General features: G+C 38.3%; 1 long non-coding RNA gene across 1 annotated transcript; it reads right to left on the bottom strand.

Moving 5' to 3' along the window:
- Window positions 1-1,439: 1,439 nt before the first annotated feature.
- Window positions 1,440-5,087, bottom strand: LOC134641469 (uncharacterized). The gene is made up of 3 exons (XR_010095538.1): window positions 4,711-5,087; window positions 3,738-3,905; window positions 1,440-2,263 (listed from the first exon to the last, which is right to left on the bottom strand). It is a non-coding gene; the product is annotated as an uncharacterized LOC134641469 (long non-coding RNA).
- Window positions 5,088-13,201: the final 8,114 nt, after the last annotated feature.

The following is a 13,201-nucleotide window of genomic DNA, read 5'->3' as shown; positions in this document are numbered from 1 at the left end:
GTTGGTCAGACACAGGCTGTCTGCCAGCCTGGATTTTTCTAGCTCATAGCTTCTCCCTGCTACGAAGCGTGTGTGCTTGTACAAAGGCCGTTCAGCGTCGGGATTTACACTCGGCTCGACTCGGATATGTGAAGAATGAAGGGACCCTGCAGCGAAATGGAGAGCCAACCTCTGACTGAGTGCCTGTCTACACAGTCTGACCACCTGTTGAAGGTAAGGTGCTAACGTGGCTAACGCTAGCATCACCGCACGTAGCCCCGTTATTTTAAGATCATCTTAGCTAATGAAAGTCTTACGTCGCAGCTGTACGAGCTCGCTACGTGTTTTGTAAGCTGCTGTGCTCTTCACAAATAAAGCTGGAAGCAGCTCAGACTGTTAGAACCAGCACTGAGGCCTGTTACATTTATACAGTGTTAGAGCAACGGCTGCAACCTACAGCCTTAAACTAGCGATTACAATGCTGACAGTAAACTCGTCAGTCCAGATGTTACCACATTACTCTATGGTACTTAGAGTTAAAACAACTGAGACAGGCTGATTAAAATAACAGCTGTCAGTTCTCTCATTCCTTATATCAAGACTGGAGATCACACTACTGATTTCAGTTCATTTAATATGTGAGAGCACAGATTCATTCTCAACTGGACATAAATGATGATCAAAGGTTGTATATATGATGAATTCATCAAATCCCAGCCTCTAACACAGTGCGCTGAATCTTAGCTTTGAATGTCCAGTATATTCTAATCAGTGCAATGTAAGCATTCACTGAACCTACAGTATCTACACCTGTGTGGCAAATGTGTGGTAAAGATACAGATAATGAAATTTAATTATTAATACAATATACATCATGAAAAATGAAAGCTGAAATTGATTCAGTTTAGTACTTTTCTCTGTATGTTCTGTGATTATAAAGGCCTTATATTCTGTGATATATACTGTAAATGATTTTTACAGAAGTCTTAAAGTACTTAAATCACTGCTGATAGTCTGGTTGTTTATATTTTCACGTTTTTTGTGTCTGTACGGCTGTTTGATGACGATATGAACTCCTCTGGGAGATGAGGACACACCCACATCTGTTCCATACTGCAGCCATGGATGGTGTTACAGCTCTGAGTCAGCTTTGGGCCATCAGACGCACACACTGGAAAACCAGCGCCCGTACTTCATGCAGGAGAGACGGCCTCAGTGATGGACTCTGCATCCTCTACTTTACCTCCTAATCTCTTTCTCTTTAACACACAATTACAATCACTCCAAAAGAGTGTAAACTTACTGAGGAAGTCTCTAACTTGTACACATTTGTACTTTTACTTGTTTTATGAGTTATTTTTAAAAAGAGTAAAGTTATTCACATAAAGTTGTTATTCTTCTGTATTTATTCTTTTGTATCATGTACCACAGTCATACTGAACTTTACAGACCTGGTGAATTGGAGAAAACAAAGATCACACACACACACATATATATATATCATTCAGCTTCAGCAGTATTTCTATTCATCTTATGAATTCCAGTCCAATGTCAATTCACTGAGTTCAGTTTTGGTCTTAAACTCCAGAGAATACCACCTGGTTTAACAATCTTTTTTATCTGATTATTGGCAAAATGTTTTCTTCTTTCACAAGAAAACAGTCTTCTGAAAGAAGAAAACATTTTGGGCTCAATTTCAGCCTCAGGCGAAATTGAGCCCAAAGAAACAACAACAAAGTTTAGTTCCTCTGGATTTTCCATGGAAAATTGTTTTATCACTCATCCAGATGACTTCTCCAGTGTCACGGATGAGTGATGAATGTATCTCCCACTGGAAACCATTGTGTCCAGTTAAAGTCAGTCGACTTTTTTTTTAAGGAGAGTTGTTACATGCTGTGCTCATGAGGACAATGGGTTTTAACTTGCAGCACAACACAAAGCTGCCATACTGGATCAACGATCAAAACACTTAATTGAGCAGAATTAAGTCAAAATGTAATATCCTCATATGACACATCACACATGACCCAGCATTGTTCTAAGAATGCAAACTTTCTTATTGGACGTTTCCACAGCTGCCAGAAAGGGACAGCTTTCTGGCTGGTCTTTATGAGTGGTCGTTGCTCTCTTGTTTTCTCTGGAATTGCTGCACAGAGGATGTAACACCCATGATAAGCACTGAGGTTTGTGTCCTTGTCAGAAATCAGCAATACTCAGCTTCCAGGTAAGGAAAAGTGGAACCAGAAGATATTCAAATGCATCTCTCCGCAGATGCTGATGAATTCTACGAAAAACAAAGTTAGTTAAAAACATTTGCAGGTGAATCACCACTGATTTATCAGTGACATCCATTTACTCAAAAATTACTGACAAGTGGATAACTAGGATATATATATATATAATTTCAAAAATGTCCTGTACAAAATGGAACTGTATATGACAAATGTGGTGTGGTGCTTGTGGAATTTTTAACAAGGACCCTACAAAACTTTACAGTACTCATGCTGCCAAACTTTTGACAGCTAGGTGTGCAGTAGGGCTGGGTATCGTCACTGATTTCTAGAATCGATTCATTTCCGATTCACAAGGTCCCGATTCAATTCGATTTGAATCTGGGAAATTTTGACAGTCAGAAATATTATAATTCAGATCAGTACATTTACATATTTTTGTATCTATAAAAAGGAAGCTGACACATGCAAGACTATCAAAGGTGTGAGCGTCACAGCAGATTCCTTTGTGTCAAAGTAGCTGAAGATAAAACAGAAAAACATGAAGGTGGTTTTCCTGGCCTGAGATTTTATAAAAATATGTATCTGCAGTACATCAAAAACGAAAGAAAACCATTAATCAACATATGAACGTTACCTCTGACGTTACAGTGGTTTTATTAGAGACACGGCTAAGTGTTTTGCATTTCGCATAATTTTAAAAAGTTTAAATTTGTTCAGTATTGAACGGCAGAAATTAGGTTTTCTTTTCGGAAGTATGTAAAACGAAAAAAACAAAACAGCGGCCGACAGCGCTGTAAACAACGGTAGACTTGTGCGTAACAAGCAAGCAAATAATGCAGAAAACAGTAAAGAGAGAGAGAGAGAGAGCTGTGCATGAAGTGTGATTTTATCGTGGGTAAAGCAAAACAGTAAACGTCAGAGGGAATTCATGACGATGTTTATGTGAAGCGTAGTTTGGATCTTCTTTTGCTGCTGGTTCGGTCAATATTGTTTGGAGAGAGATAAAACTAACAGCTTTAGAATCAGCGCAAAAATGACGTGAACACAAAGCGCTACCCACCGAAATATCAGAATCAGCGAGCTGTCGGCTTTCGGCACCGACCGTGTCCGTGCAGTTGTTGTGCCAGAAAGTGATTGCCGTCGCGCGCAGACGCTTAAAGCTGCAGCGCCCGTCGGGTGAGAAAGGCGACATCTCACTGATTCAGATCCGCAGGTCGCGCTGTGTGTTTACGTCCTTGTGCAGAATCCGTGTACCTGCTCTCATTTACTGTCTTAGCTGTTTGGTGGTTGTTGAAATTTTGTGAGGTTACACCTGAGATTCTGGCGTTTTGGGCAAAATAAATTTATATTAAAAAATCGATTCAGGATTTTAATGAATCGATTTCACGTTATCCAAGCCAGAATCGATTTTAATCGATGAATCGATTATTAAAACCCACCCCTAGTGTGCAGTTCCTGCTTTAAATGCATTCAAAATCTAAGTGATAAGAGGCCAGAAATGTTTGAACTCGCTTATGAACCTACATCATGAGGCTGTCTCTCCTGCATGAAGTACAGGCGCTGGTTTTCCAGTGTGTGCGTCTGATGGCCCAAAGCTGACTCAGAGCTGTAACACCATCCATGGCTGCAGTATGGAACAGATGTGGGTGTGTCCTCATCTCCCAGAGGAGTTCATATCGTCATCAAACAGCCCTACAGACACAAAAACGTGAAAATATAAACAACCAGACTATCAGCAGTGATTTAAGTACTTTAAGACTTCTGTGAAAATCATTTACAGTATATATCACAGAATCTAAGGCCTTTATAATCACAGAACATACAGAGAAAAGTACTAAACTGAATCAATTTCAGCTTTCATTTTTCATGATGTATATTGTATTAATAATTAAACTTCATTATCTGTATCTTTACCACACAGGTGTAGATACTGTAGGTTCAGTGAATGCTTACATTGCACTGATTAGAATATACTGGACATTCAAAGCTAAGATTCAGCGCACTGTGTTAGAGGCTGGGATTTGATGAATTCATCATATATACAACCTTTGATCATCATTTATGTCCAGTTGAGAATGAATCTGTGCACTCACATATTAAATGAACTGAAATCAGTAGTGTGATCTCCAGTCTTGATATAAGGAATGAGAGAACTGACAGCTGTTATTTTAATCAGCCTGTCTCAGTTGTTTTAACTCTAAGTACCATAGAGTAATGTGGTAACATCTGGACTGACGAGTTTACTGTCAGCATTGTAATCGCTAGTTTAAGGCTGTAGGTTGCAGCCGTTGCTCTAACACTGTATAAATGTAACAGGCCTCAGTGCTGGTTCTAACAGTCTGAGCTGCTTCCAGCTTTATTTGTGAAGAGCACAGCAGCTTACAAAACACGTAGCGAGCTCGTACAGCTGCGACGTAAGACTTTCATTAGCTAAGATGATCTTAAAATAACGGGGCTACGTGCGGTGATGCTAGCGTTAGCCACGTTAGCACCTTACCTTCAACAGGTGGTCAGACTGTGTAGACAGGCACTCAGTCAGAGGTTGGCTCTCCATTTCGCTGCAGGGTCCCTTCATTCTTCACATATCCGAGTCGAGCCGAGTGTAAATCCCGACGCTGAACGGCCTTTGTACAAGCACACACGCTTCGTAGCAGGGAGAAGCTATGAGCTAGAAAAATCCAGGCTGGCAGACAGCCTGTGTCTGACCAACCAATCAGAGAGCTCCTTACATCCCACGGTGTGGCTAATTTGAATAGCCTCCAGCAAGTTGTTAATCGAAGAGCTAATCCAGCAGCTAATCCAGGAGCTAATCCAGCAGCTAATCCAGGAGCGAACAGGAAAGGGAAATGGATTTTGAACTGCATTTTATTAAATTGCAGGTGGAAAAAGGATTTTGAACTGCAGTTTATTAAATTGCAAGTGGAAAAAAGGATTTTGAACTGCAGTTTATTAAATTGCAAGTGGAAAAAGGATTTTGAACTGCAGTTTATTAAATTGCAAGTGGAAAAGGGATTTTGAACTGCAGTTTATTAAATTGCAGGTGGAAAAAGGATTTTGAACTGCAGTTTATTAAATTGCAGGTGGAAAAAGGATTTTGAACTGCAGTTTATTAAATTGCAAGTGGAAAAAGGATTTTAAACTGCAGTTTATTAAATTGCAACTGAAAAAAGGATTTTAAAATGCAGTTTATTAAAGTGCAATTGGAAAAAGGATTTTGAAATGCAATTGGAAAAAGGATTTTGAAATGCAGTTTATTAAATTGGAATTCAAAAATGAATTTACAATTGCAGAATTTATTCTACAATTCATTATTAAAGCACAGAAATTTTTATTTCGATGCGCGTGGCTCTTCTGGTCCTCCATATCATTGTAATGATGAATAATTTGTAAAATGTGTGATTTTGAAGTTAAAGCTGTAGTTATAACTTCAAACGGTTGGCAAATTTCTGCTGTCAGTTTAGTTTCAGTTCAATTTTTATTTTATTTTTTTTGCTCCGAGACATTTGCCATACACTTTATGTCTTTCAGTAGATTTCATCCAAAGTGATCACTATAGACATCGCAGTAATTAACAAGTTTGTCTACATTTTTCTTCTGTAAATTAAGTAAATGAAAAAAACACTTTCAGGAAGCTGATGTGGGTATGTGTGTTTGAGGATGCACACCAATGACTGAGCAGCAGTCCTTCTAATGAACACCGCTGAGTGGTCTGCGACTTGTAGGTGGAGACTTGTCACATCAGCCTAGAGAGCTGGAAGGTTTTGGTCAGTTTGACGTGGGAGCTGATACTTTGTTTCACAGTGAAATTGTTGATGCGCACATGCTGTGGGTCACATTGAGCCTTCTAGGGAGCGATCTGAAAGTGGCAGCAGCAGTGGAAGTGGTACACACGCGTGAAAATAGATGGAATTATGGACAAGGGATTTGTTTTTTATGAATGGAGTTGCAAAACTTTGGAATTGTTGTAATTGTCATTGTAACTGTTTAGCATGAGTGTGTGTTGAATATTTCCAGTAGGTTCCTTGTATTTTTATTGCAACACAGCTCTCGGCAGTAAGCCTCACCAGGGAAACGCACATATTATCCATCAGCTACATTATACTTTTGTTTGCACATTTCTTGCCCACTGAAATTAAAGAACTAACTTGAAGTCTTTAACTGTGATTTAGTTAATGTGTGGTTTCCAACTTTATATATTTTTCTCCCATAAGTCCAAAACTTCAGCAATAGAGCAAATAAATTTTAGGGGAATAGCAGAAGTGAACCAGAGTCATCTATTAACACTATTTTGGTGTTGACAGAGCAGGAATACAGTGCTTTTATTTTATGTTTTTAACCACCAGACACTAATTTTTCAACATAAATTGGATGATAAGGTTTTGCAGGCTTTTGTTGGCTAATATTTGGACTATTAGTGTCAATCATCTGTGCTCAAACCTTGTACATCATGATGTAAATTTGCTGAACAGCCTGCTTGCTAACTCAAGCAAAGCTCATAAATCAGGTCTCATAAATCTAATCTTGTGCACCACGAAAACAGGCCATTTATCAGCAGAAAAGCTGCAAGACTTACATAACATGTATTATTACCATGATTACAAAGAGCAAAGGAAAGAGAAAGAAAAGGCAAGAAAGGAAGCAGGATGACAAATAATCATCCATCATCTGTATTTTCCAGCAGACAGTGCTGATTAAATAAAGGTTTACATGTATTTAAAAAGAAAATGCTGTTAAACACCCTAATTGTGGCAGGCATGATTAACACCTGACAGTTTAAGGATTGTGAGTTCTTGTCTCTGTGTGTGTCCTGGCTGGCTGTGTGCGTGTGAAAGAGAAATTGTGTGTGCCCTGCGGAAAATATGTGAGTGCAAGCTGTGCAGCTGAAGGTCACTCTGAATAGAACCAGATAAATGAACTGGAGACACCAACAAGCTTATTACTGTAGAAAGCGTACCCACACAGCACATACACTGATACAGCACACACTTGCACACTCTGCAGACTTATTACAGCTACTGTAGTGACATGAATTGCTCCTCCTCTGATTTCCTCTCCCTGCCGCTTTATAAATCTTACTTTAGCAACCGGGGAAAAGGTTTACAAATTCTAGCTGTAGCTAGAAGTCCCATAAACATTATATCAGTTACAGTTCCTCTCTAAAAAAAATGTATAAAATAAAATAGCCTCAATTGTTGCTGACGCTTACATCCACTGGTGCAGAGGTGCTAGAAATAAAGATACTATTTGTGACGCAGCACGGGAAAAGCAAAAGATGCAGACTGAGAACAAGCAGACTTTCCAATATTTCCAATGTTTGTTATCTTATCTTCACTGTTGGCAAATATCTCTCAAAACTATGTTGTTTATAGTGAAGTTTATTGAACAATTTTGATGCTTAAACTGCAAATAAACAGTGCAGTATTTTTCCCATAAAACCTATCAGCTATGAGGAAAACCCGCCCCCCTGCTCAGCATTGCCACACATGCTAAGAGGTGCAACCTCGCCAGTCAGCCAGTGAAATTTGTCCCCTGGGAGATGCTGGTGACTTTTCCTTCTTTAGCCTTTGGCGATAACGTTGAGAGGATTGTGATCTACTGACAGTTTCTTGTGAACCTGGTGGACTTTTTAGAAGAAGGTTAATCACTTACAAATGTGAAGTGAGCATTTATCTGTTTGTGTTGTTACTAAACCACAGTAACTCAAGGAACAATTTCACATCTTCAAGCTACAATTTCATGGAAAATAAAGAAAGGTAGAGATTCTGCACGTTAATGTAGAATTTTTCAACTCTTAAGAAACATTAAAAAAAGTAAAAAAATGAAATCTGGCTTTTTGCATGTTTAAGATTCAGCATCTCCATTGATTAGGGACTATGACAAAAAGTAAGATTTTTTTCCCATAACTTTTGGTAAACTGTACCTAGATCTGAGGATGTACTTCACATCAAGCAGCCGACATTGACCTGTGCAATCCTGTAGATGTTGTCCGTTCGCACAGAGAAAATGTGTCAGGTCTTTGAGATATATTCCTTGCACCTGCCTAAAACTGTCAAACTGACAGCAGTAAGTTTGTGAATTCCGTAGAGCAGAAACGCAGCGAGGGACCTAACAGAAAGTGGCTGTCTGGATTTAGAGTGCGAAACGTCTGGTTCAGCTGAACTTTTTCTCATTGGTATTCACACTTGTAATTGACAGACTGTTGGCCGAGCTAGAAAGAAACATCGCTCATGTCAGAATGTTCAGGAGGGGGTTATTTTAACAAACATTCACTCCACACGTGGGTACTGAGGTTACACTTCAAGGACACGAAAAAGAAGCAAAGAGGGCCCTAGAGAAGTTTAAACCATGATTACTTTCTCACCTCCGCACCCCTGATCAACTTCTGCAGATGTAGCGCGATTTTAGTTCTTGACTTATTTCAAAAGTGATACTACTTCACTGCAAACTGTACTGTTTGCATGAGTATGACTGCATGGAGAATATCCAATATTGTCACAATGCTAATTAGAAAAATATCCCCTGCTTACGCTATATATTACTTGAGCCCCTCTGATGAATAGTCCAGAGTAAATGATAGCAGCATACAGTATGCTGGATGTGATATCTCTTGACTGTACGTCACCGTTCACTTATTCCATCAGCTTACTCCGTCCATGATAGGCCCATTTCAGAGAACTGAAATAGCTCTCAGCATGGAAGCAAGGGGACATGGCAAGCTGACATCAGTGAAAATTAGAGTCATGAGCTGCCTTTTTTATAGGGTGTAATGCATGTGAATTTAATACAGTGGCCTAGATCTCACTGCCCTTCTTAGGAAGCCGCATAAAAAAAAAAAAAGAGCAGTGATACAAACAGAAGCCCATACTGGCTTTTCACCCTTAAAAAAGGGTAATTATAGTAATTATGAAACACTGTATTGTAATAATAAATATTTTTCAACCTCCAGCAATAGACATAGCTCTATATGCTCTGCTTATTTACTTAGATGTGGGTTTGGCTTGTTCTAAGTTCCCTTTGAGGAAACAAAAAACTCTTTGAACTTTACTTTACTTGTCATGTCTGAAAGATAATCTTGTTAAGGGAAAGAAAAAATCACTCACTTTGTAATTCTAAATCTAGTTCACTGAATGCAAAGGAGGCCACCGTTTTTGGGAACATGACGATCTGGATTCTCCTGTCTTTTCATTTAGTCTCATTGTGCCATATCTTGGCTTTCACACAACCCTTCATGGCCACGTCCCAACAACCAGATTATAGAAAAGATTAAACAACATTTCTCACAGATCTGATAAGTGGATATGTCATGCTTATTTCCTGTTCTGTGTTGTTTTGGGAAACAGGATCAGAAACATTCTATTTTGTAATGAAATTCAGATATGATAATTTAAAGCAACAGAACACGAAACATTACAATCTCGCATTTAATTCTAAATCTAGAGTGTGTAAGTCAGTTTTCTGGGACGCCAAAACTTGTTTGTGTGTGTTTCCATGTGTGTGAGACAGCAAGTAAATCCTGGGTAGCCAGACATGCGTCACTCCATACTGAGAGCCTGGAGGAAATAACAGAGTGTTAGGGTGTAGGAGGGTTATCTTGCTTTTACTTTCTTCTCCCCTCACACATAATTTTCTTTCTTACTTCCTCTGTCTTTTTTCTGACCACAGGCCCTCCTCTCATTTCCTCCCACTTGCATTTAAGAAAGAAAGCATCTTAAGAGAAGCCATCTTCCTTTTCAGACCCCTAATCCCCTGTCAATTCATCTTCTTTTCTCCCATACTCTCTCATTCACCAGACACTGAAATGTCAAACACATGATTATCTGAACTGCTCTCCTTTATCTCCCCCACCGGTTGCCCTTCCCCTCCATCTTTTTCTTCCCTCCATCCTAGTTTCCAGTTTCCGGTTAGGACGATTTCTTAATTAAACCCCGAAAATAAACTTGCAATTTTTGTCAGTCTCCATGCCAGTTTCCTCATATGAATAAGTGTTTACACTTATTTGTTAATTGGAATCAGTCCATTAATAAAGCAGATATAGTTTTGAAGTGGGTGCTGAAAACTAGGTCATACAAATTTAAACACAGCATTAAACTGATGCAATTTTTGCACCCTTAGAGTTGAACTAGTGTGTGTGTGTGTGTGTGTGTGTGTGTGTGTGTGTGTGTGTGTGTGTGTGTGTGTGAGACTGTTAAGAGCAAAAGGTGCTTGGCTTTGATGTGAGTGGTCCAAAAACAGCAGTAATGACTTGATTGAGAATATAAATATTTTGGTAATATGAATGTGAAGTCAAGCCACAAGATTGTGTTTAAATTTGTACAGAATTGAATTTGATATAATTTGATTACTTCTGAATAAGGAAAGTCTTTAAAGAAATCATTGTTTAAACTGGATTTATGATATGATAATATACACATACACACTTAAATCATTTAATAATTGTTGCTGAAAGTTCGACACTGTCTTTTAATTTAAGAAGACATTTTAACTTTCTTGTTAGTGATCATGAGTGACAAGTGGTAGTTTGTTTTCATCAGCATGAAAACGATTTGTTTCAAAACTGGTTTTGGAATAAATAAAACTGGAACATTAAGCTTCCCAAAGCACTCAAATATATCAAAAATCTATGGACTACACTTAAAAGCCAGGTCAATGCAAGGAAACCAACCAATTTAAATGAACTGTACCAATACTGCTAAAAAGAGTGGTCAAATATCCAGCCAGAATTATGTCTGAGGCTGGTTGATGTCTACCGAAAGCATGTTGCCGAGGGACATTTAACCAAATATTAGTGGAGGCGTATGCATATATTTATGCCTATGTGTATGTATGTATATATTTGTATATATGTGTGAAGTAGCCAGACTCGAATGTCAAGGAAGGTGGTAGGGAAGCAGACTCATTAGACATTCCGGTTTCCAGAGGAATTACAGTGAAACTTAACAAAACTTCCCCCCAAAGTAACTTAATTAACAAAACTCAAAAGTACATGGATTTGGTAACACAGCTCACCTCTCCTCTCTCATCTGAGTCTGGCAGAGACTGACCATATATAGGTCAATCTCCCTTCAATTAGTCCGGCCAGTACCACTCACCTAAGCTTAGTGATCTAAAACTCTACATAGTTGACTAAAAATGACAAAAACCTCCATACACTTCTGATTAGCACATTTACACAACTAAATGGCTGTATTAACAAAAAAAAAAGATTCAACAAATCCCTTCAGACCTGGAAACAAACAAAAGGAAGCATTTCTATGGTAAAAGAAACCCCTTCTTGTGGTTCAGCCTGCCGATGTCATGTGTGACATCAGCAGCACTTTAAAATGAGGAAATGATAGGTGGGCCTGAACTATATGAAGACTGAAAGAAAGAACAAAGTAAGTATGAACAAATGACTTAATCTGTAACATAATAAAATATAAAGAAACATGCAACTGAGTATTTGCCTTAATTTGCAGAATGTTTGATTTGCCGGCAACAGAATGCTTACACAAACAAACCCGGGATAGTTAGTGCAGCAATGTTACTTTGACAAATAGCAAATCATAGCAAATAAATACAGAGACGGAATAATGTGCATAATGTGCAAAAAAAAAAGGTCAACACATCTGGGACAAATGGACAGTGTTACAACTGCTCATCCATTTTGTCACAGTATGTATTTGTATATTTTTGACTCTGTGTCGATTAAAGAAAAAAATGTATGCAGTACAATCATTCCATCCTTGAATAGTTCAAAAAGTCATTAAAAGCCCAAAATTACCATGATATTCCTGCCCATGACAAGTTTATGGAAATATCTGTATATATTACCATAGAGATTACAATGAGAGTAAATACAATCTAACAAAAAACGTGTAAGTTTATCTTTCTATCTTTAGAGCAACAGTGGTCTGAACTTAGAATATCGAAGCAACTTTATTTTTCCCTTTTGTCAATAATCAACAGGAGATCACTGCTTTGAATGAGACTGTTTTTTAGTGTTTCTGTGGAAACCGTTAAGTAATAGTGGAGATGACTTGATGTGGGTTATCAGAGACATTATAGGGGAAAAACATGAAAAAAAGAAAAATCTGCTAGAGAAGTCTGGAACTCCAGACATGGCAGCTGCTGGCCACACTTGCAGCTTTGAGGTTCGCAACAGTTTCAGCTGTTTTTTTGGTGATCACATCTGCTCATTATGGCTTACTGTAAACATAAGATGAATTAGAACTGTTGCAGTGCTCTGATGGAATCAGCCAGAGGTATAGATGATGTTGGCACACATCACTGTGCAACTGTACATGAAAATGTAATGTGAAATTGGAGTCGTGGATGTACAAGCATTTTAAATCTTTTTAGAATTAATTTATTAAGAACATTTTTGGTCTTTGGTCAATCTCAATTTCTTTACTTATATATGTATTATTCATTGTTTTTCTTTGTTAAAAGATGTCCTAACCATTGAATAAAATAAAACAAAACTACAGAAAAACTTATAAGCTGATAAAGGAGAGGGTATAAGCTAGCAAAGCAATCAAAACTACACCGAAAGTACACTCCTTCACCCAGAAATCCAGAAGCACAGAGCTCAAACAGTGCTACAGCAAAATCTCTTTGGACCTGGTCATCTCCTTTTGCTCAGCTTATGTACTGCCATTGGTGATTGCTGACTGGAGACTGCTGTGTGGAACGCACTGACTTTATTTTATAAGAAGAACAGTAGTAACTAAATCAGGGGATAGAGAGTGAATAAAAACCACAGAGTAGTCCACAGTAGGCTTACGACAACTTTAACATCTTGACTGTCAGCTTCATCTGCGTCAATGATTTGGGTATGAGAATGTAATTAGTGAAAGCTGACCACTCTCTTTTCTTTTAGTCTTCACAGCCATAATAATTCAGATGCTGAGCCATTGTACCGAAGATATAACCACGGAGAGCACAGTTAAAAACATTGGTATTAAATTAAATCTCTGTCTTGGCTTTGTAGACTTGTAGTAAATGTACAT

Source organism: Pelmatolapia mariae, linkage group LG14 (genome assembly GCF_036321145.2).
Source record: "Pelmatolapia mariae isolate MD_Pm_ZW linkage group LG14, Pm_UMD_F_2, whole genome shotgun sequence".
Taxonomy (NCBI): domain Eukaryota; kingdom Metazoa; phylum Chordata; class Actinopteri; order Cichliformes; family Cichlidae; genus Pelmatolapia; species Pelmatolapia mariae.
This window is presented reverse-complemented; position numbering and strand designations above follow the sequence as displayed.